The 20,510-nt window shown below is 47.1% G+C and overlaps 1 non-coding gene across 1 annotated transcript; it reads right to left on the bottom strand.

Moving 5' to 3' along the window:
• Window positions 1-4,589: 4,589 nt before the first annotated feature.
• On the bottom strand, window positions 4,590-4,662 carry TRNAE-UUC (transfer RNA glutamic acid (anticodon UUC)). The gene has a single exon. It is a non-coding gene; the product is annotated as a tRNA-Glu (tRNA).
• Window positions 4,663-20,510: the final 15,848 nt, after the last annotated feature.

Genomic DNA, 20,510 nt, shown 5'->3' with positions numbered 1-20,510 from the left:
CATCAGGTACTTCCTGGGATGCCCGGGTTGCTCAGTGGTTAGAGTGCCTGCGTTCGGCTCAGGGTGTGATCCTGGAGTCCCAGGATCGAGTCCCACATTGGGCTCTCTGCATGGAGCCTGCTTCTCCCTCTGCCTGTATTTCTGCCTCTCTCTCTCTCTCTGTGTGTGTGTGTCTTTCATGAATAAATAAATAAAATCTTTTTTAAAAAAAATCAGGTACTTTCTGAGCACCTGCCAACCGCTGCCCTGGGCTCTTTGGACACAACAGTGAACAAACAGTCTCAGCCCTCATTCAGCCAAAGGGGGAAATAGTGAACAGATAAACAACTAAGGTAATGGATAGGGAAATATGGAGTACAGTGGAAGAACATAAATCAGGGAAGACAGATGGGACATATAGAGGTGTGAGGGTTGCTGGGTTGAATAGGGGGGTGAGGCAAGACCCCCTGAGAAGGTGACATTTGACATAAAACCTGAGGAAGTAAGCCCTGGCTGCTTCTGAAGGAAGTATCCTAGAAGGGAAGAGTAGAGGTGCTAACATGGGATGGGTCTGATGTATGGCAGAGGCCAGTGTGTCTCAGGGGAGGGAGGGACAGAGGGGACAGGTGTGGTTGGTGAGGGCATGAAGGTGGGGGATCTGATGGTACAGAGCCTTGTAGGCCACTGCAGAGACTGTTTTTTCTCTGAGTCAGTGGGAGCCATTGCAGGAGTCTGAGCAAAGGAGTGATAGGACCTTACCGGCTTTTAACGGGATCACTCAGGCTGCCACGTAGAGAGACAGGAGACAGTCACAGTCAGGAGGCAATCACAGTCACCCGGGCAGGAAAGAATGGGGCGCTGCCCAGAGGGCAGTAGCAGAGGTGGTGAGAAGTAGGTGGACCTCAGCTCTGCTTGAAAGTAGAGCTAGCAGGGGATCCCTGGGTGGCTCAGCGGTTTGGCACCTGCCTTCGGCCCAGGGTGTGATCCTGGAGTCCCGGGATCGAGTCCTGTGTCGGGCTCCCTGCATGGAGCCTGCTTCTCCCTCTGCCTGTGTCTCTGCCTCTCTCTCTCTCTTTCTCTCTCTCTCATGAATAAATAAATAAGTAAATCAAAGAAAGAAAGAAAGAAAGAAAGAAAGAAAGAAAGAAAGAAAGAAGAAGAGTTAGCAGGTTTTGCTGGTGGATTGGACATGGCAAATGTGACATAGGGAAGAGGAATGATAATATCTGAGTTTGGGACTAAGTCACTGGAAGGGTGGAGTTGCCACTACTGAGATGGGCAAAAGCATGCAAGGGAAGGTCTGGGGAAATTCAGAAGTTCAGTGTTGGACATAGTAATTGGGAATGCCTCCTGGGTCTCCAAGAGGGGATGCTGAGGCAGGATGTTGCTGGGACTATGGGGAACAGTCAGGATGTGGGAGCGAGCTGTGAATTTAAAGAGCTCTCCGGGCAGCCCGGGCTGCTCAGTGGTTTAGCGCTGCCTTCAGCCCAGGGCGTGATCCCGGAGACCTGGGATCGAGTCCCACATCGGGCTCCCAGCATGGAGCCTGCTTCTCCCTCTGCCTGTGTCTCTGCCTCTCTCTCTCTCTCTCTCTCTCTCATGAATAAATAAGTAAAATATAAATAAATAAATAAATAAATAAATAAATAAATAAATAAATAAATAAATAAATAGCTCTCCTGCTAGGTGGGAAGGCTGGGCACCTGATAAAGCTCCTTGGGGCCTCTTGATTTCAGCAGTACCCTGGCGTCCCTCATGGTAGCCAGCCTCCAAGCGAGCCCCAATGACCCCCACTCCCTGGTATTCATGCTCTTCCTTGGGCCTCTCTCACACAGAACAGGGCTGAACTACAACAAATAAGAGATTGCAGAAATGGTGGTTCATGAAGACCATGGGTTTCTCTTGGATCACTTGCTCTGGGGGCCGTACATTGCCATGTCATGAGGTCACTCAAGCAGCCCAGAGGAGAGGTCCATGTGGCAAGGAGCGAGGGCTCCAGGGTATAGTCATGAGAGTGACTCATGGTGGAAATCGGTTCCTCTAGCCCCAGCCAAGCCTACAGCTGACTGCAAACCTGGCTGAGGGCTTGACTGTGACCTCATGAGAGATGGGAGCCACCATCACCCAGCAGACTCACTGCCACATTCCTGCCCCGCAGAAACTGTGTGAGATAATAAATTTATGTTGTTTTAACCTGCTGGATTTGGGGGTAATTTGTTACACAGCAATAAATAACTAATACAAACTTTTGTTGTTGCTGTTTTTTAATGCCCAGGGAGGCAGGAGCAGATACTTCTGTAGCTTACATATTATCTCTTACTTAGTGATGGGCGGGCAGCTGCCCAGTCTGCCACTGCTCTGACTTCTTGGGATCCTCCCGTTGCTTCTCAGACTCCTGGGGTGGCTGTGCACTCAGCATCTCAACAGAGAACGTCAGCTTCTCCTGCTGAACACCTCCACCATCAAGATCAGAGGCAAGAACTAGTGTGGGTTGCAGGCCATCCTCATGGGTTCCAGCTTGCCCTCAGCCTCCCTCACTTTACATCCATCTCTTTCCAAATGCCTGCCCTGCATAGACATGAAGACAACAGTTTTACAGAGACTGTTCACACAATTAACTACGTGCTATCAAAGGCCCTAACAAATCCCTTTATAGAAAGTGGTTCTGAAAAAAAAAAAAGGAAAGAAAAAAGAAAGTGGTTCTGCTCCTCTGATACAAGTCTGGGAGCTTCAGAGGAGGCAGAGGCAGAGCTTCAGGCACAATTCAAGTTTGGAGAAGATGAACACATAGGCCCAAGGGGCCCTTGCCCCCCAGTCTGGGCATGGTGTTTAGCCCAAACCCTGCCCAGAAGAAGCACCTGGCCTCATCCCCCCAGTGGAGAGTGTCAGGACACCAGAGTCCACTGGCAGTGGCTTTGGCATCCTCAGACCTGGGTCTGGAATCCTTAGTCAGCAGTTTATTGGTTCCATGATCTTGAGCCACTTCACCACCTGACTTCTGTTTCCTCAGCTATCACACGGGGATTTCATGGTGACCTAAGGGGACTACTGACACTGGGTAAACTATGTGAGTCCTCGGCACGTAGGGGCCATCCCTTAAGTAGTGGTGATTATTATGATGGGGCTTTGTGGCTCCAGAATGACTGATTGGGGCTTGCAAGGGGAAACCCCAGTGCTTTCCATGTTTTTCTGGTTCCCTTTCTTGAAATTCAGTGACTAATATTTATTCCTACCATCTTTCCAGGCTGTTGGAAGAACACAAATAGTTTTTGCAAGTGAAAATGTCTTAAAAGATGCTACTACCACAAAGGAGGGGTCTCCAGGGCTGCCAGCTAGATGGGTGGATTGAGCTGGAACCATCTCTGTCAGTATCTTCAACTTCTCTGCGAAGAAGAACCTTCTTTCATGGCCCTCAAGCCTTGAGTCCATTGGTGTGGTCAGAGGAAGTGGGGGCCAGAACCGGGAGGGGCAGAGTTTGGCAGCAAAGTTTTCAGAATAGTGGGAGGAGAGGTTTAGGAAGGGAAGGCTTCATCTAGCTGCGATCTCCGATCTCCGATCTATTTATGCATCTATCTATTTACATATGTCTGTTTTAATCCATCTACATTTCTAGTGATTTAGTAAACATTTATATAGCACTCACTGTTCAACTCTCCCAGCAACCCTGCAAAGCAGCTGTCATTGTCCTCATCTGAGGTTAGAAAACTGTGACTCAGAGACTTCCCAATGCCACAAAACAAGCAAATGGGGGCGTAGAGTTTCTAATTGAGTTTTGGAAGATACGAGAGCCCACCCCCTCCCATCACTGTTGGCATGCTAGAAATCCAGGTGGGGCTCAGGGGTGGAAAGACTCAACTGGTTTGGAGAACAAAAGATAAGATGTGACCTCCAGCATCCATGGCTTGCAATGCTCTTTCACATCTAGGAAAGTCTACATACGAGCTGGAGTTGGAGAACCCCCTTCCCACTTCCCTCGTTTTAAAAAGGAATAGACTGCGACTGGGGAAGTTAAGGGAGTTGCTCAAGATCCCACTTAAACCTTTTAGCTTTCAACATTCTTTTCAAGAATGATCTCCTCTCTCCCCAAGAAGGCAAAGCCTGGCCCCTGGGCTGAAGCAAGTCAGAGAGGATGGATGTTCTTTAAGCTCTTACTAGGTACTAGGCATTGAGAACACATCATCTTGCAACAACTTTGAATAGTAAATATTTTCATTCTCATTTCATAGCTGACAAAATTGAGGTTCAGAGAAGTAAGAGGATTTGCTGAGGAAGTGGAGGAGGTGGGATTTGAACCCAGACCTGGCGACTCCAGACTCTGAGAGGCTTCCTCCATGACGGTTCACTGTCTCATCAAGGGCAAGCAGGCCACCAGGTGGAAGGGCCAGGTTAGGTCAGAGCTAACCTGTCATTCCGGAAGAAGTGCAGACCAGTGAGGAATAATTCATGGCAAACTCCATTTCCCGTGAGCTGCTTACTTCCAAGCCATCCCGGTGGCAGAACCAGGACTGGGTGGTCTCAGAGATTCCCTCTGCTTCACTATTTCTTTCTTTCTTCCTTCTTTTTTTTCTCCTTCTCTTCTCTCTCTCTCTCTCTCTTTCTTTCAGGCTCTATGCCCAACATGAGGCCTGAACTCATGACCCTGAGATTGAAAGTCACAAGCTCTACCAACTGAGCCAGCCAGGTACCCCTCTGCTTCACTATTTCTGCTTCAGAGCAGCAACCTTGAGGTCCATCTAGCCCAAGCTCTCATCCTTTGGTGGACCTCCACTATGCTATCTCTTAGAGAGGTAGTTCAGCCTCTGCTTGAACATTTCCACAGACAGCAGGCCCACTCCCCACTAAGGCAGCTCTGACAGGGCTACCCTTTTGAGTTGTGTTGGCCCAAGCCCTCCAAACCCCCATCAGTCTATTGACAGAAATATGACCACATATAACAGTAATTGGCTTTCTCTGGCTCTGTCCCTGCAGGCGTTCTTGGGAATGCCCTGCGGGTGCTCTGCCTTTGGAGATATGCTTCCCAGAAGTAAACCACCCACATTAAAGGTGCTGACTTTTTTTTTTTTAAAGATTTTATTTATTTATTCATGAGAGACACACAGAGAGAGGCAGAGACCTAGGCAGAGAGAGAAGCAGGCTCCATGCAAGGAGTCGGATGTGGGACTCCATCCCGGGAACCCGGGATCACACCCTGAGCAGAAGGTAGACGCTCAACGCTGAGCCACCCAGGCGTCCCAAGTGCTGACTTTTTAAAAACCAAATCTTCATTGTCCAAACTGTCAAGAAGCTGCCATTGACAAATCATGCTGACGTTCCTTCTGGCATGTTCGTGAAACTGTCCACTCCTTTATGCAGTGCTCCTGGGACTCAGGGGTGAGCACTGAGGATCCTTGTCCCTGAATCACCTTCTCCTCCTCACCCTGTCCTTGAACCTCTTTTATCCTCTTCAACTCTCTTTCCTTAGGATGACTCCTTTCCAGGGAGCCCTCTATCCCTTGTGCAAGCAGATCCTCAAGAATCCTCCTGTCCTGTCCTCTAGGCCTGCGCGGACAGGCCTAAATTCTAGAGTAAAATCAGCTTAGGCAATAATAACAGCTAACATTCATTCACTGGACAAGTATTTATCGCGCTCCTCCTGTGTACCACATAGTGCTCTAAGGGTTAGAGATACAGCAGTGCACAAAGCAAGACAACAGAAGCATCCCTTCCTTCCTGGAGCCCTCGTCCCGGGAGGCTGTAGGTGCTTCTCAGGCCCCCCGGCACTGCTACGGGCACCTTCCGTGTATGAGCTCATTTAATTCTGCAGGAATTTTCCTGGTAGGGAGACAGGCACCGGTAGGCAGGCGACTGGCCGCGTGACAGCGCTAAGGGCCCCCGGGGAGGGAGAGCCGCAAGCGGACAGGTGTGAGGCCGGGAGGGTGTGCCGTGGGCCCAGCTCCCGGTGGCCCTCGCAGGACTCCGTGTTTCCTAGAGGAAGGCGCCCTCAGGTGGCTCCGGGTCTTGTGAAACAAGCCCGGACTGGAGTGAGTTTCCCGGGTCCCCGGAACCTGGGAGGCGGCTGGGGGAAGGAGCGGGTCCAGGGGCCCCTGCGTGCGGAGGAGCCGGGCAGCGCAGGTGGGCGAGGGGCACCCGGCGACAGGTGGGGCAGCGGGGGGGGGGGCAGCAGGGGGGGCTCCGGCTGCCTAGCTCAGGGCACACCCCGGCGCCAGGCCTCAGTTTCCCCATCTGTGACTCTCGGCTGGTGGCTCCCACGAGCCGGGCAGGTGGTGGTGGTGGTGGCTGGGGCGGGTCCTTGGTCCCCTTCCTCCGCGCCAGGGGTGCGGGCTCGGGACGCGGGGGAGTCCGGCTCGCGGGCGGCGGGGAGGGCGCTGCAGGCTCTGGCGCCCCCTGCAGGCCGAGCGGCGCCCGCGCCCCGGTCAGGCCCCGGAGGGCGGGCCGCGCCGCGCCGCGCAGGCTGATGTCACCGCGGAGGACGGACGTGAGTCACCGCTCCTCGGGGCCAGGGGCGGCGGGGGAGCGCGGAGACGCGGCCGCAGGAACTCGGGACAATAGCGGGAAGTGAGAGGAGCGTGGGCCTGGCCGCCGCAGCGCTGCCCCCCGGCGCCCGCGACCCCGCGGGGGGCACGGGACGGGGCGGGGCGCCCACCCGAGGCGCAGCCCGGGCGGTCTCTCCATCGCTAGCCCCACCCCGGGCCCCCGCCTCTGCGCCGTGCTCGAGCTCGAATGAACGTCCGAAAAAATCCCAGAGCCTTATTAAAACCCACGGCCCCGGGCCCCACCCCAGAGTCGAGCAGAGCTGGGGCGACACGGATGTGCATCTTAACACACTCCCAGCAGGGGTTGCCGGGGCAGGGGCCCCCGGACGGCTCCCTGAACCTGGCACCGCGTTAGAGCCAAGTCCAAGCTGCTTGGCGGGCCTACCGTGTTGGGGCTGCGCCGCCTCACCGCTCCCCACTTCCTACCCCTCCACACGTGTTCTAGCAAGCCTCGACTTCTTACATTTTGCTTACATTTTCTTTCCCCTGTGTGTTTGCACAGGCTGCTTCCTGTGCCCGGAGCACCTTTCCCCTCATCCTGCTGCTGCCCAAACAGGCTGACTTCTGTGACCCTTTAAAATCTCCATGGTGTGTATCAAAGGGCGCAGTCAACGGACACAGAAAGCAACCCCACATAATAGGAGAAGAATAAGGGGTTAATACCCAGAATACACAAAGAACTCCTATAATTCAGCGACAAAAACCACACACAACCCAATTTAAAAATGAGCAAAGAACTTGAATAGCCATTTCTCCAAAAAAAAAAAAATATGTGAATGGCCAATAAGCATATAAAAAACATGCTCACTATACTAATCGTTAAAGGAATGCAAATCAAAGCCACAATGTTGGAAGGGTGGGCAACTCTTGATCCCAGCCTCACATGGGGTGTAGAGATTACATACATACATATATGCATACATCAATAAATATTAAAAAGAACAAAAATAACAAGTGTTGATAAGGCTGTGGAGAAATTGGAACCCTTGTGTACCATTGGTGGGAAGGTAAAGCAGCATGGGTGCTGTCAAAAACATATGGCAGTTCCCAAAAAAATTAAAAATAGGATTACCATATGATCCAGCAATCTACCAGAAAGAATCAAAAGCAGAAACTCAAACAGATACATGTACACCCATGTTCATAGCATCATTATTCACATAGCCATTTCTCCAAAGAAGATATATGAATGGCCAATAAGTACGTAAAGATATGCTCAGTGTACTAATCATTAAAGGAATGCAAATCAAAACCACAATGAACGGGTGTGATGGCTGCACAACAATGTGAGTGTACCTAATGCCACCAAACTGTATACTTAAAAACGTTGGAGATGATAAATTTTAGGTTATGTGTATTTTATCACAATTAAAATTTAAAAAAAAATCCACAGCATCCTCTGACTGCCTGCTTCCCCTTCTCCTCTAGAATAGATCAGACTTCCTTATTTGCTCCCATTATACCCAATATCTCCAGGAAAACATTTGCCATACAGTGGAGGTTCAGGCATTTGTTTGTTTCTTTTAATTCACGCCTTTATTGTTCTAATGGACAGTGGGCTCCTTGGGGCTGGGAAACCACTCAGTGTTATTATTCTGTGCCCTCTGCACATAATCAGGGTAAGCCCTCAATAAAACTTTGGCCCATGAGTGGATGGAGGATGAGAGTCAAAGAAAGGGAGAGTGGGTGTGTAGGTGGGTGGATGGATGAATTAATATATGTATGAGTAGAGGGATGGATGTCCCCAGAGTGTAAGGGGCCACTGCAGTAACCCAGGCTTTTTGCAGTGGAGAGGAGCCTGTCCTAAGAGGCTGTGCCCACTGACCTGGCATAGCACAGTGAACAGCTCAGCACAGCTTTCCAAATCTGGACGTGAGTGTCAAGCACGAGCCCGAGGCCACGGATACCACACACACCCTTTGACAAATGTCACGATGAAAGTGCACCAGTCTGGAGACCTACATTCTTTTCCCAGCTCTGCACTCATTCTGTGACCTTGGACAAATGGCTTGCTCTCGCTGGACCTCTATTTCCCACCTATAAAGTGGGGAAGGGGCAAAGTGCTAAGGTGTACCTGCTCTAAATCTTCATCCGTTTGTTTTTCTTTCATCAATTGTGATCAAAGTTAATGATGAAATATTTCCAATAAAAAAGGCACACAAAAAAGGGACACCTGGGTGGCTCAGTCAGTTACATGTTGGACTCTTGATTTCAGCTTGGGTCATGATCTCAGAGTGGTGAGATGGAGCCTGCAGCAGGCTCTGTGCTCAGAAGGGAGTCTGCTTGAGATTCTCTCTCTCCCTCTCCCCTCTGCCCCTCCCTCTGCTCATGCTCTCTTTCTAAAAATAAATAAAATCTTTTCTAAAGAAAGGTACAAAAAATGGGCACCTAAGTGGCTCACTCAGTTGAGTGACTGACTCTTGGTTTCAGCTCAGGTCATGATCTCGGGGTTGTGGGATCTGGTCATGCATCTGGCTCTGTGCTTGGTGGGGAGTTCACTTGGACTCTCTCAGCACCTCCCCTCTGCTCGCTCGCTCTCTCTCAAATGAATAAATAGAACTTTTTTTTTAAAAAAAAGGTACAAAAGATATTATGACAGACACCCATGTACTTGCCTACATATTTAACAAATATTAACATCATGCTGTATTTGCTCCATATTTCTTAAAAATAAAAAGACTCTGATAAATTCAAAGCTCTTCCTTATTTCCCCTGTTCAGATAACCATTATTCTCAAGTTGCTATAGATCCTCCTTGGGACACTTGGGTGGCTCTGTGGTTGTGCGTCTGCCTTTGGCTCAGGGTGTGATCCTGAGGTCCTAGGATCGAGTCCTGTGTTGGGCTCCCCTGCATGGAGCCTGCTTCTCCCTCTGCCTGTGTCTCTGCCTCTCTCTGTGTGTTTCTCGTGAATGAATAAATAAAATCTTAAAAAAAAATCCTTCTTGTCCACCCATAGATGCTTTTACCATGTGACTAATCATCAGAATGTACAATATTATATTAATATGTGTATAGATAAATACTACACATATGTAATATATAATACATATATTAACAATATGTGTTTATAAATAGTAAGATATCATGTAAATTCCTTTGAAATTTGAAAAGTGAATCACTTTTCACTTTCCTTTGAAAAGTGAATCTTGCTTTTACACTCCTCTTTCTGAGATTCATCCATGTTGATACATTCTAATCCGTTATTTTAAGATGCTGCCTGTTGTTTTTGTTTTAAAGATTTTATTTATTTATTCATGAGAGAGAGAGGCAGAGATATAGGCAGAGGGAGAAGCAGGCTTCATGCAGGGAGCCCGATGTGAGACTCGATCCCAGGACTCCAGGATCACACCCCGGGCCAAAGACAAGCTTTAAACCACTGAGCCACCCAGGGATGGTGTTTAAGATGCTGTTTGTATAGTTTTCAGTTGTGACAGTAAACCTCAGTTTATTTATCCATTCTCTTACTGATAGACTGTTTACTGTTTCCTTTTTTGTTATGTGTAGCACTGCTATGAAGATTCTTGTACATGTCCCTCCCACAAACATGTGGGGAGGTTTTTAGGCAAATAGTTGCGTATCTTCTGCTCTCTAAATACTTGGGACCATTTTGTCTCCAATTTTAGAATGGTTCTGATCTTAAAAATGTAATATGCTAAAGGATTCTATTTCCTCTTGAAAAGACAAGCAGATGGAAAACAGATCAATGGGTGCCAGGTGTAGGGGTTGTTGAGGGGAGGGTGTGATTATAAAAGAGAGAAATAAGGATTGTTTGGGGTTGCTCTGTATCCTGATTGTGGTGGTAGTTACACAAATCTATACATGTGTTACAATTAGGACTGTATGGAAAGGAAAGAAAATCCATTTTAAATTTAAGAATATTTTTAAAATAAAAATGTTTAAATGTAATATGGTGGATATACCACATATTGCCTAAAACAGCCAGTGGGGCACCCCATAACCAAACAATAATATTTCTTCAGGAAAATATATGAACAATCACATAGTTTTTCTTATTTTTAATTTTATCTTACTATTATTTTTTTAACATTTTATTTATTTATTTGACACAGAGAGAGAGAGAGCACAAGCAGGCAGAGTGTCAGAGGGAGAGGGAGAAGCAGGCTCCTCACTGAGCAGGGATCATGACCTGAAGTGAAGGCAAACGTTTAACTGACTGAGCCACCCAGCTGCCCTAAATAATAACTTAAATGGGACAAATTAAGACTTTAAAAAACTCAAATTAATTCAGTTTTTTTTTTTATTGTGGTAAAATGCACATAACAAAATTTACCATCTTAACCATTTTTAAGTGCACAGTTGGTTCGGTGGTATGAAATACAATTAATCACATTATGCAATCATCACCATCATCCATCCACTCAATGTTTTTTATCTTATAAAACTGAAACTCGGGACCCTGGGTGGCTCAGAGGTTTAGTGCCTGCCTTCGGCACAGGGCATGATCCTGGAGTCCTGGGATGGAGTCCTGGATTAGGCTCCCTGCGTGGAGCCTGCTTCTCCTTCTGCCTGTGTCTCTGCCTCTCTCTCTCTTTTTCTCTCTCTGTGTCTCTCATGAATAAATAAATAAAATCTTTAAAAGAAAAACTAAAACTCTGTACCTGTTTAACAATAATTCCCCATTCTGCTTTCTTCCTAATCCCTGAAAACACTGTTTCTGTCTTTATGATTTTGACTACCCTAAGTACCTCATATAAGTGGAATTATACAGTATTTGTCTCTTTGCTACTGGCTCATTTCATTTAGTACAGTATCCTCAAGATTCATCCATGTTGTAGTGCATGTGTCAGAATTTCCTTCCTTTTATTTAATTAAATTAAAGATTTTATTTTTCATTATTATTTTTTTATTTTATTTTAAAAGATTTTACATATTCATTCATGAGAGAGACACACACAGAGAGAGGCAGAAACACAGGCAGAGGGAGAAGCAGGCTCCATGCAGGGAGCCCGATGTGGGACTCAATCCAGGGTCTCTAGGATCACATCCGGGGCCAAAGAGAGGCCCAACCACTGAACCACCCAGGCGTCCCCTTCCTTCCGATTCTAGATCAAGTTTTGTCCTGAAGTGCATTTAAGGCAAACAAACTTAGGGGTGAAAAAAACTTGCAGTTTTCGGAGTTTTTTAATTTGGGAATTGCAGATAAGGAACTGTAGACTTGTACCAGCTTACATCCCCACCGGAGATGTATGAGTTCTCCTTCACCCCCATCTATAGCAACATGGTATTATCAGGTTTTTTCAATTTTGGCCAATCTGATCAGCCTGAAACGAGGTCTCATTATTAATATTTGAATTCCCACGATTACTAGTGAGGTTGAACATTTTTTTGTTTATGACCATTTGATAGCTTGTATGTTTCTAAGAATATGTCCATATCTTCCAGGTTTCCCAATTTGTTGGCACATAAATTTTCATAATATTCTCTTCTAATTGTATGTATGTGGTGCCGGTTGTGGTCTCTCCTTTTTCATTGGTGATTTTATTTATTTGGGTCCTTTCTCGTTTCTTTTTGATAAGTCTAGCTAGCGGTTTATCCATTTTATTAATTCTTTCGAAGAATCAACTCTTAGTTTTGTTGATCTGTTCTACTGGTTGGTTGGTTTGTATATTTGTTTCTGCTCTATTCTTTATTATTTCCCTTCTTCTGCTGGCTGTAGGCTGTATTTGCTGTTCCTTTTCTAGATCCTTTATGTGTAAGGTTAGGCTGTGTATTTGAGACTTCTCTTGCTTCTTGAGGTGGACCAGTAAAGCCAGTTATTTCCCTCTTAGGACCACCTTTGCTGCGTCCCAAAGGTTTTAGACTGTCGTGTTTTCGTTTTCATTTGCTTCCATGTACTTTTTAAATTTCTTCTTTAATTTCCTGGTTAAGGGCAGCCCTGGTGACTCAGTGGTTTAGCGCTGCCTCCAGCCCAGGGTGTGATCCTGGAGACCCAGGATCAAGTCCCACATCGGGCTCCCTGCATGGAGCCTGCTTCTCCCTCTGCCTGTGTCTCTGCCTCTCTCTCTGTGTGTCTCTTTTGAATAAATAAATAAAATCTTTAAAAAATAAAATCTTTAGGGGTGCCTGGATGTGGCTCAGTCTGTTGAGTGTCTGTCTTTGACTCAGGTCACCATCTCAGGGTCCTGGGATCTAGCCCCACATCAGGCACCTTGCTCCTTGGGAAGTCTGCTTTTCTCTCTCCTTCTGTGTCCTCCCCACTGCTCATGCTCTGTCTCTTTCTCTCTCTCAAAGCAATAAAATATTTTTAAAAAATAACAAAATCTTTAAAAAATAAATAAATAAAAACTAAAAATATCTGAAAAGAGCCTGAGGAAGAGATCTGATGTTATATTTTGCATATATTAGCCACTTACTCTGCTAGCATGATCTATTGATACCTTCTTTTTTCACTGATTCATAGTAACACCCCCTCTGTCATAGCCCAAGTTCCCATCAACATGTGATCCTTCTCTGGGTCTTCCATTCAGTTCCATGCTCTCTTGGTCTACCTTTGCTAATATGAAGTATTTATACATGGCAGGACAACCCCCTCCCTCCTTATTCTTCTACAACAGTGTCTTAATGATTCCTGACCCTTTAGTCCTTTACTTTTTTACAAAAATTAAAGGAAAATATTTCTGTTTCTGTAGAGAAAAATGCTGGATTTTGTTGAGTATTATCCATGGGCCACAATTCTGTTAGTAAAGAGTGAGGACAACATTGTTGTTTTTTTCCCTCGGAGAGAGGACAGTCATACCTCATTCATTCTGAGGTTACCTTTCAGTAACCTCCAATGTCTAGAAAACACAAGAAAACAAGAGAAGACTACAGGAGGTTTCTGAGAAGCTACAGACAGAGCCTATGCACTAAATCACATGCTTTGCCACAGGAGAACCTCTCAGGCCTCCCTCAGCACCCGTTCACTTTTACCCTAGACACTATTCTAAGAAACTTGATTATCTGGTTTCCTAGCCTACAGTGAAGTAAAAGCTTCAGCTTAGAAGAGGATATCCAAGGGAAAAAAAAACAACAACAAAAAAACAAACGTTGATGACTAAGCCTGTCAACAAAAATAAATAAATAAGAAGTCCAAATCCTCAAAAATAGATGAGGGAATATAAGAGAGCAACAGAGTGTGGCCTCTCACTTCCGGCTTGGAGGCACTGCTGTGCATTTTGTTTAAAAAAAAAAAAAGGCAGCTCTGCTCCTCAGGTCCAGTCATTCAGGAGCCACTTTCACCTTGTGGCTTCCAGGCTGCTCTGGCTGTGGCCATTCCCCCTCAGAGGTGAGGAGGGGAAGTAGAGAAAGTCGAATCCAGGATTTCCTCGTAGGCAAGTGCGGTGGGGTGGGCTGGGCACCCGCCACCAGGTCTCACGGCTGAAAAGCTGGCCTAGTGACCCTACCCAGCCACACGGGAACTGAGAGACAGTCCCTTCCTGAGGAAGCAGGTCACATAGGGCCCCCGTAGGACTTTGACTCACATTCTGAGTGAGACAGGGCACCATCTGTATGTTTGAGCCCAGCAACGATGTGATTTGACTTGTGAAATATCCTTCCAGCTGTCCATGTTGAGAAAGCCAAGGGGGGGTGAGGGTTGGGGTCAAGAGCCAAAGCAGGGAACTCAGTCTGGTGACCTGCTACTCAGGTGGAGCTGACATCTTCCTTCCTGTTCGGCTTCCATGACATTCCTCACACTCCAGCACCTGGCCCCTCCAGGTCGGCGTGTCCACAGCCCCCGGCCTGGAGCAGGTGCTCAGCTATGTCTGTTTGGAGCATGTTGGAGATGCCTGAAGTAACATCTGGAATCCAGCCTGTGGGCTGGGGTTCTCTGGTTACATGTAGCACAGACCAGTCCTGGCTGTCAAAGGGACAGGGAAGGGAAGGGAAGGGAAAGGAAGAGAAGAGAAAGAAACTTGGGAGGAGCACCAAACCCACAGGAAGCCTGGAGCACGAGGCTCAGAAGAAGAACGGGAAGCAGAAGAGAAGTTTCTTCAGCAGTCGGGTACTGATGCTGGGCTAAGGAAGCCACCTGCCCCTCTGGACCTGGTTTCCAAGTCCTGGGAGGGGCTCACTGGAAGGACGATGGTGCTGTGATGTGGCTTTGGTCCCATGGGGACACGGAGAGGCAGAACCATAGTCCAGAAAACCTTTATACACCCCTTTGGCTTCCACGAGGAGAGGGCAAATTGTCTGATTCATTGTCTCAGCTCAGGGACAGAAGTGGCAGGTCATGGGAAAGGAAACCAGAGAGCTGTTAGGGGAAGTGAGTGCTGGGTGGCCGAGAGCCAGCAAATGTCCACTACGATGTCCTGGAGCTAGGGGAGCACGGAGGCATGACCTGTGGCCTGTGCAGAAGCAACTTCCTCACCTTCGCGTCCCTTGGGTAACACAGCACCTGGCATTCAGTAGGTGCTCACCTAACATTTACCCAGCGACCTAATGATGGGCTGACCAGCCACGGAAGCCCAAGGGCTATCAGTGTCTCTTGAAACATCCATTTTATGAATGAAAGGGGATGAAATGACAGCAGTCTCAATGAAAAGATTTGCAAAAAAGAAAAAAAAAATTGTCTCCGGGGAGAAATTATAGCCCTGTTCCTTCTAACCCTTCCTAAAAGCCCTGCCAATCTAGCTCTGAGCTGGATTAACATTTATTTAAAGCAATTGACCCCATGCAGCCTGGCTGATTGCATTGGACACAGTGGAGAGATTGGGCAGTAGGGGGTGGGCTGGCCTCCAAACTCGCAGAAAGTAGGGATCTGGCCCTGACAGGGCATCCAGGAGTGGAGCCCAGTGGCCTCTAGGGAAGAGCCACACTGTGTGTGATGTGAAGCCAGGGTCTTCCAAGGAAATCCAGAAGACCGGGCACCAAGAATGTTACCATCTGGCTCTAGGGGCTTGGCTAGAGAGCAAGCCTGGAGGTCCACATGAAGACCAGGGATCTCTGAATGTGCTTTTGGGCCTCGGACATCACAGAAGTGCCCAGGCACCTGCAACCAGAGCAGAAACACACCTTCAAGTTTTTCATGGAAGATTCTATTTGAATAAGGCGTTCTTCTCATAATAACAAGAAATGTGGGGTCTAGTTCACTGACCCAGGGCACACTCATTTTATACAGTGCTTTGGTTTTGTATGTGGGAAGGATTCTTGTTGTTATGTGACATTTTTTTTAGATTTATTTGTTAATTTTAGAAAGAGACAGTGTGGGGAGGGGCAGAGGGCGAGGGAGAGAGAATCTCATATAGACTCCCTGCTGAGCACAGAGCCTGACGTGGGGCTCCATCCCACAACCCTGAAATCATGACCCCAGCTGAAATGAAAAGTCGGACATTTAACCGACTGATCCACCCAGGTGCCCCAGTTATGTGACATCATTAAGCCTTAGTTTCCTCATCCATAGAATGAGGAGAGCACTGGGGATTGTGGTGAGATTAAACGGGCCGGGGCATGTGGCCAGACATTTTTTTGGTATACTCACCAACGTTCGTTTTTCTCTGTGTTCCATTCCTCTTTCCCTCATACAGGCAGCTTTGAGGACTGAGGCAGAGCAGAGAAGAAGAGGAGGGAAACAGAAGTAACCTAAAACTCTTAATTGTCAACTATACTTCAATCAATCAGTCAATAGCAAAAAAAAAAAAAAAAAATTAAGTTGAAAATGTTTTTATTTTTTAAAATATTTTATTTATTCATGAGAGACACAGAGAGAGCGAGAGGCAGAGATACAGGCAGAGGGAGAAGCAGGCTCCCTGCATTGCATGGAGCCCGACGTGGGACTCGATCCTAGGACTCCAGAATCACATCCTGGGCCAAAGGCAGGTGCTAAACCGCTGAGCCACCCAGGGATCCCCTGAAAATGTTTTTAAAATGAAGCTCTTTTAAGAGCCTAAGCCCTCAGGAGAATTGAGATGGTTTCTGGAGATGATAAAGGGAGAAAAGTGCATGCAAGTTTCGAGTCCCACTGGCTGGAAGCTGTGGGGAGAGGAGACCACCCCCACCTCCTCAACTCCAGAACCAGGAACAGGTGCTCTGGCCTGAAGAAGAATGACAGAGGGCAAGAGATCTATGGGCCCCAGAGCTGTTTTTAGGGAGGTGGCAGGAGTTTGGGGCAAATGGGTTGGGGATGCACCTAAGCTGGGACTGTGACCATAACAAAGAGGGAAACATCGGGCCTATGGGGGCCCTGTGGACCAGGCAAGGACAGCCTCAGAAGTGACTTGGGGACTGTTGTATGAGGACCACACACCATGCTTCTATCATGCAGCATTGCATTAAGGCCTCAGAACTACGACATAAATCCTGGAAGAAGTTATATATTTTCCCCACCAACCTGATGGAAAACGAACTAGAAGTCAAAAGTGAGGCTCAGTGATAGAAAACAAAGAAAGAAAGAAAAAAAAAGAAAACAAAGAAAGTTCTATCTCTTGTCTCCCTGGGGTTCCTGGGCACTGAGAGAAAGTTCAAGCCTATGGATGTAAGGCCTGGATCCAGAGGAGGGGCTGCACACACACTCTCCATCCCTCCTCGGCTTTCCTTCGAGACCTTGTACATAATGCTTCCTCCTCCTTAGGCCCCAGCTGCTCTGTGGTCACAGCTAGCTCTGGCTTCCTCTTGAGGGTGGAGCCACATTTTATGACCTCTGTGAAACATCGTGGGGCTACTTCTTCCTCTGGGTCAGTTAGACTCTTGCAGGCACTGGAAAGGATGGTACAGGCTGGTCTTTCTCTTTTTAGGAAAGATTTTATTTATTTATTCATGATAGACACAGAAGGAGAGAGACAGAGATTTAGCCAGAAGGAGAAGCAGGCTCAATGCAGGGAGTCTGATGTGGGACTTGATCCGGGGTCCCGCCCTGAGCTGAAGGCTCAACCACTGAGCCACCCAGGCATCCCCAGGCTGGTCTTTCAAAGGCTCCCCATGCCCCCCTCAACTCAGCCCTCGAGAGGGCCATGTGGCTTGATCCCAAGACTTGGCGAGACAGCCACAGACATCTGCAAAGTGATGAAAGGAGAGGAGGAGCCTAAGAAGAAAACAGCTTTCACACATGAAAATGCCTGGAAATGTTTTCCAGACACATTCTTCTTCTCTGGGGTGAAGGCCCACAGAGCCTGGGACCTAGGGCTCCTGGGAGTGACTCAAGGGGCCTGAACAGATATACAATTACTCCCTCTCTGCAGCATGTGTACGAGCATGTGTATTTTGCGTGTGTATGTGAGTGAGTGTGGGTGTGGGTGGGTGTGTCCATCCCAGGACAGGGCCTCTCCCTAGATCTCTGGAGCTGGTAAGGAATTAGCAATCCCCTAAACCCAACCACTTCTTTCCCGGTATGCAGAGACCACGGCCTGAGAGACACGGCCTGGCTGAGGCCACACCGTTCTCCAGAAATAAAGCAGGAAGTAGCCCAGGACTGTGAAGTGGTTTTACCTGCACCCCCACACTGGCCTCTCTTGCTTGGTGGTGGTCACAGCCACTGGATGAAGATGGCCCAGTTGGCATGCCCAGCACTGGCCCTCACCTCAGGCAGGCCCATGCTTTATAATTTTCCCAGGTTATGTCAATCCATTCACTCCTTACAGTCATCTTTCAAAGGGACATTTTATTTTCTTCTTCTTCTTCTTTTTTTTAAAAGATCTATTTATTTATTTGAAAGAGAGAGCACATGCAAGAGTGGGGAAGGGGGAGAGGGCAGAGAGAGAGAGAAAGCCTCAAGCAGACTCTACCCTGAGCATGGAGCCTGACACAGGGCTTGATCCCAGGACCCTGAGATCATGACCTGAGCCAAATCCAAGAGTCAGATGCCTAACCCACTGAGCCACCCAGGCAGGCGCCCCTCGTGAGGACGTTTAAACCTGTACTTCTCAGATGAGGAAACTGGACCCAGTTGTGTTTTACTTCCCACAGCTAATGCTCATTCTATTTATAAAGCGTGATTGACATTTCTGAGCACATACTCTGCACCAGACACTGTTCTAAACACTTCATACATGTTAACTCATTTTGTCCTAATTGTGGCAGGTACTATGATTAGCATGGTATAAATGAGGCCTCTAAAGCACAGGGCTTAAATAATTCACTACGATTTAAAAACAGGGGTGCCAAAATAAAATAAAATAAAATAAAAATAAAAATAAAAAAATAAAAACAGGGGTGCCTGGGTGGCTAAGTGGTTGAGCATCTGCCTTTGGCTCAGGGTGTGATCCTGGGTCCTGGGATTGGGCTCCCCGCATGGAGCCTGCTTCTCCCTCTGCCTGTGTCTCTGTCTCTCTCTCTCTTTCTCTGTGTCTCTCTTGAATAAAACAAATAAATAAAAATCTTTAGAAAAAAGGAAAAGAAGTGAGACAGGGAAGGGAGGAGAGCCTTTGATGTCTGCATAAATAAGCAAGGTGGGCAACCAGAGTTCATTCCCACCAGGGACCGGCTGAGGCTGCAGAGACTGCACATCAGGATTCAGCAGGGGAGGGAGAGCACTCCTCATTGGTTGAGGGTCTCACCTGGGGTATTGGCAAATCCCTGGCCCTTCTGAGCTGCCCCCCCACCCCCAAGGGCTTCATATCCAGGGAAGTCACCTTCATAAGGTACCATCAGCAGTTGACTCCAGGTGGCCCAACAGGCATGGCCACATGTGTGGACACGTGTGGACACAGGCATGGCCACATCTGCTACCTGGAATTAGGCCTAACATATGGGTGCTCAACAAATGCTCATCTTCTTCCCTACTCGCTATAGGTCCTTTTGTTGTTGTTGGTTTTGTTTTTTTTACCCAGACATTCCTGAAAATCAATAGCATTGATTTCATTAAGTGTCTGTTGTCCATGTGAGATTTGCCTTTGCAACATCATGAAATTTTCATATTAAAAAAAATGCACCAGTTAGAAAATTTGCTTTATCAGATCAGTACCCAACTATTATTTCATAAAAATCATAGTCTCTTTGAATGTTCATAGCAGCACTATTCAATAGCCAAATGGTGGAAGCAACCCAAATGTCCGTCGATGGATGAATGAATTAAAAATGGTGGTGTATCCATACAGTGGAATATTATTCAGCCATAAAAAGGGTTGAAGTACTGATACATGCTGTAGCATGGATGAACCTCAAAACATTATGCTATTCTTTCGAAGTCAGGCACAAAAGGCCACATAATGTATTATTCCATTTCTATGAAATGCCCTGAATTGTTAAATCACAGCAGACTGTGGTTGTCAGGCTATGGTCGCCAGGATCACACCCTGGCCTGAAGGTGGCGCTAAACCACTGAGCCACCAGGGCTGCCAGAATTTTTTTTGTTTTAAATGGTTAACTATATGTTATGTGAATTTCACTCATATTTAAAAAAAAGATCTCGTGGCCACGTTGTTCATGAGTAGAGAGAAGTCAAGGCAGGTCTCAGGTGAGCTGCACAGGAAGCAGGAAAGTGACCTCCCCTGCCCAGAAAGTCCTGCCAAAGGGATCCTGGGGTCAATCACAAATTAAAAGAGAACAATGAAATGGTATTTTTTTGTCTTTCAATCTGGGATATGTTTTCACAAATAATAATCCAATTTGGCATGAGTATATTCAAAAGGGCATTCTGACACATTTCTGGTGAAATAAAAATGAGTCTAGCTACTCTGGAGGTAAGTTTGCCATTTTGTATTATAAGCGTTTAAATTGTTCAGGTCTTTTTATTCTTTTAATTTTTAATTTTTTTTACAGATTTATTTATTTAACACGCATGGAGAAAGAGAGAGAGCACGAGCAGGAAAGAAGCAGAGAGAGAGAGGGAGAAGCAAGCTCTCCACTGAGCAGGGAACCTGATCCCAGGACCCCGGGACCATGATCCTAGCCAAAGGGAGACACTTAACCAACTGAGCCACCCAGGCACCCCTGTTCAGGCCTTTTTATTTTTTTATTGTATTTTATTTTTAGATTTTAGATTTTATTTATTTATTCATGAGAGACTCAGAGAGAGGCAGAGACACAGGCAGAGGGAGAAGCAGGCTTCTTGTGGGGAGCTGGATG

This window comes from Nyctereutes procyonoides, unplaced genomic scaffold (genome assembly GCF_905146905.1).
Source record: "Nyctereutes procyonoides isolate TBG_1078 unplaced genomic scaffold, NYPRO_anot_genome, whole genome shotgun sequence".
Taxonomy (NCBI): Eukaryota; Metazoa; Chordata; class Mammalia; order Carnivora; family Canidae; genus Nyctereutes; species Nyctereutes procyonoides.
This window is presented reverse-complemented; position numbering and strand designations above follow the sequence as displayed.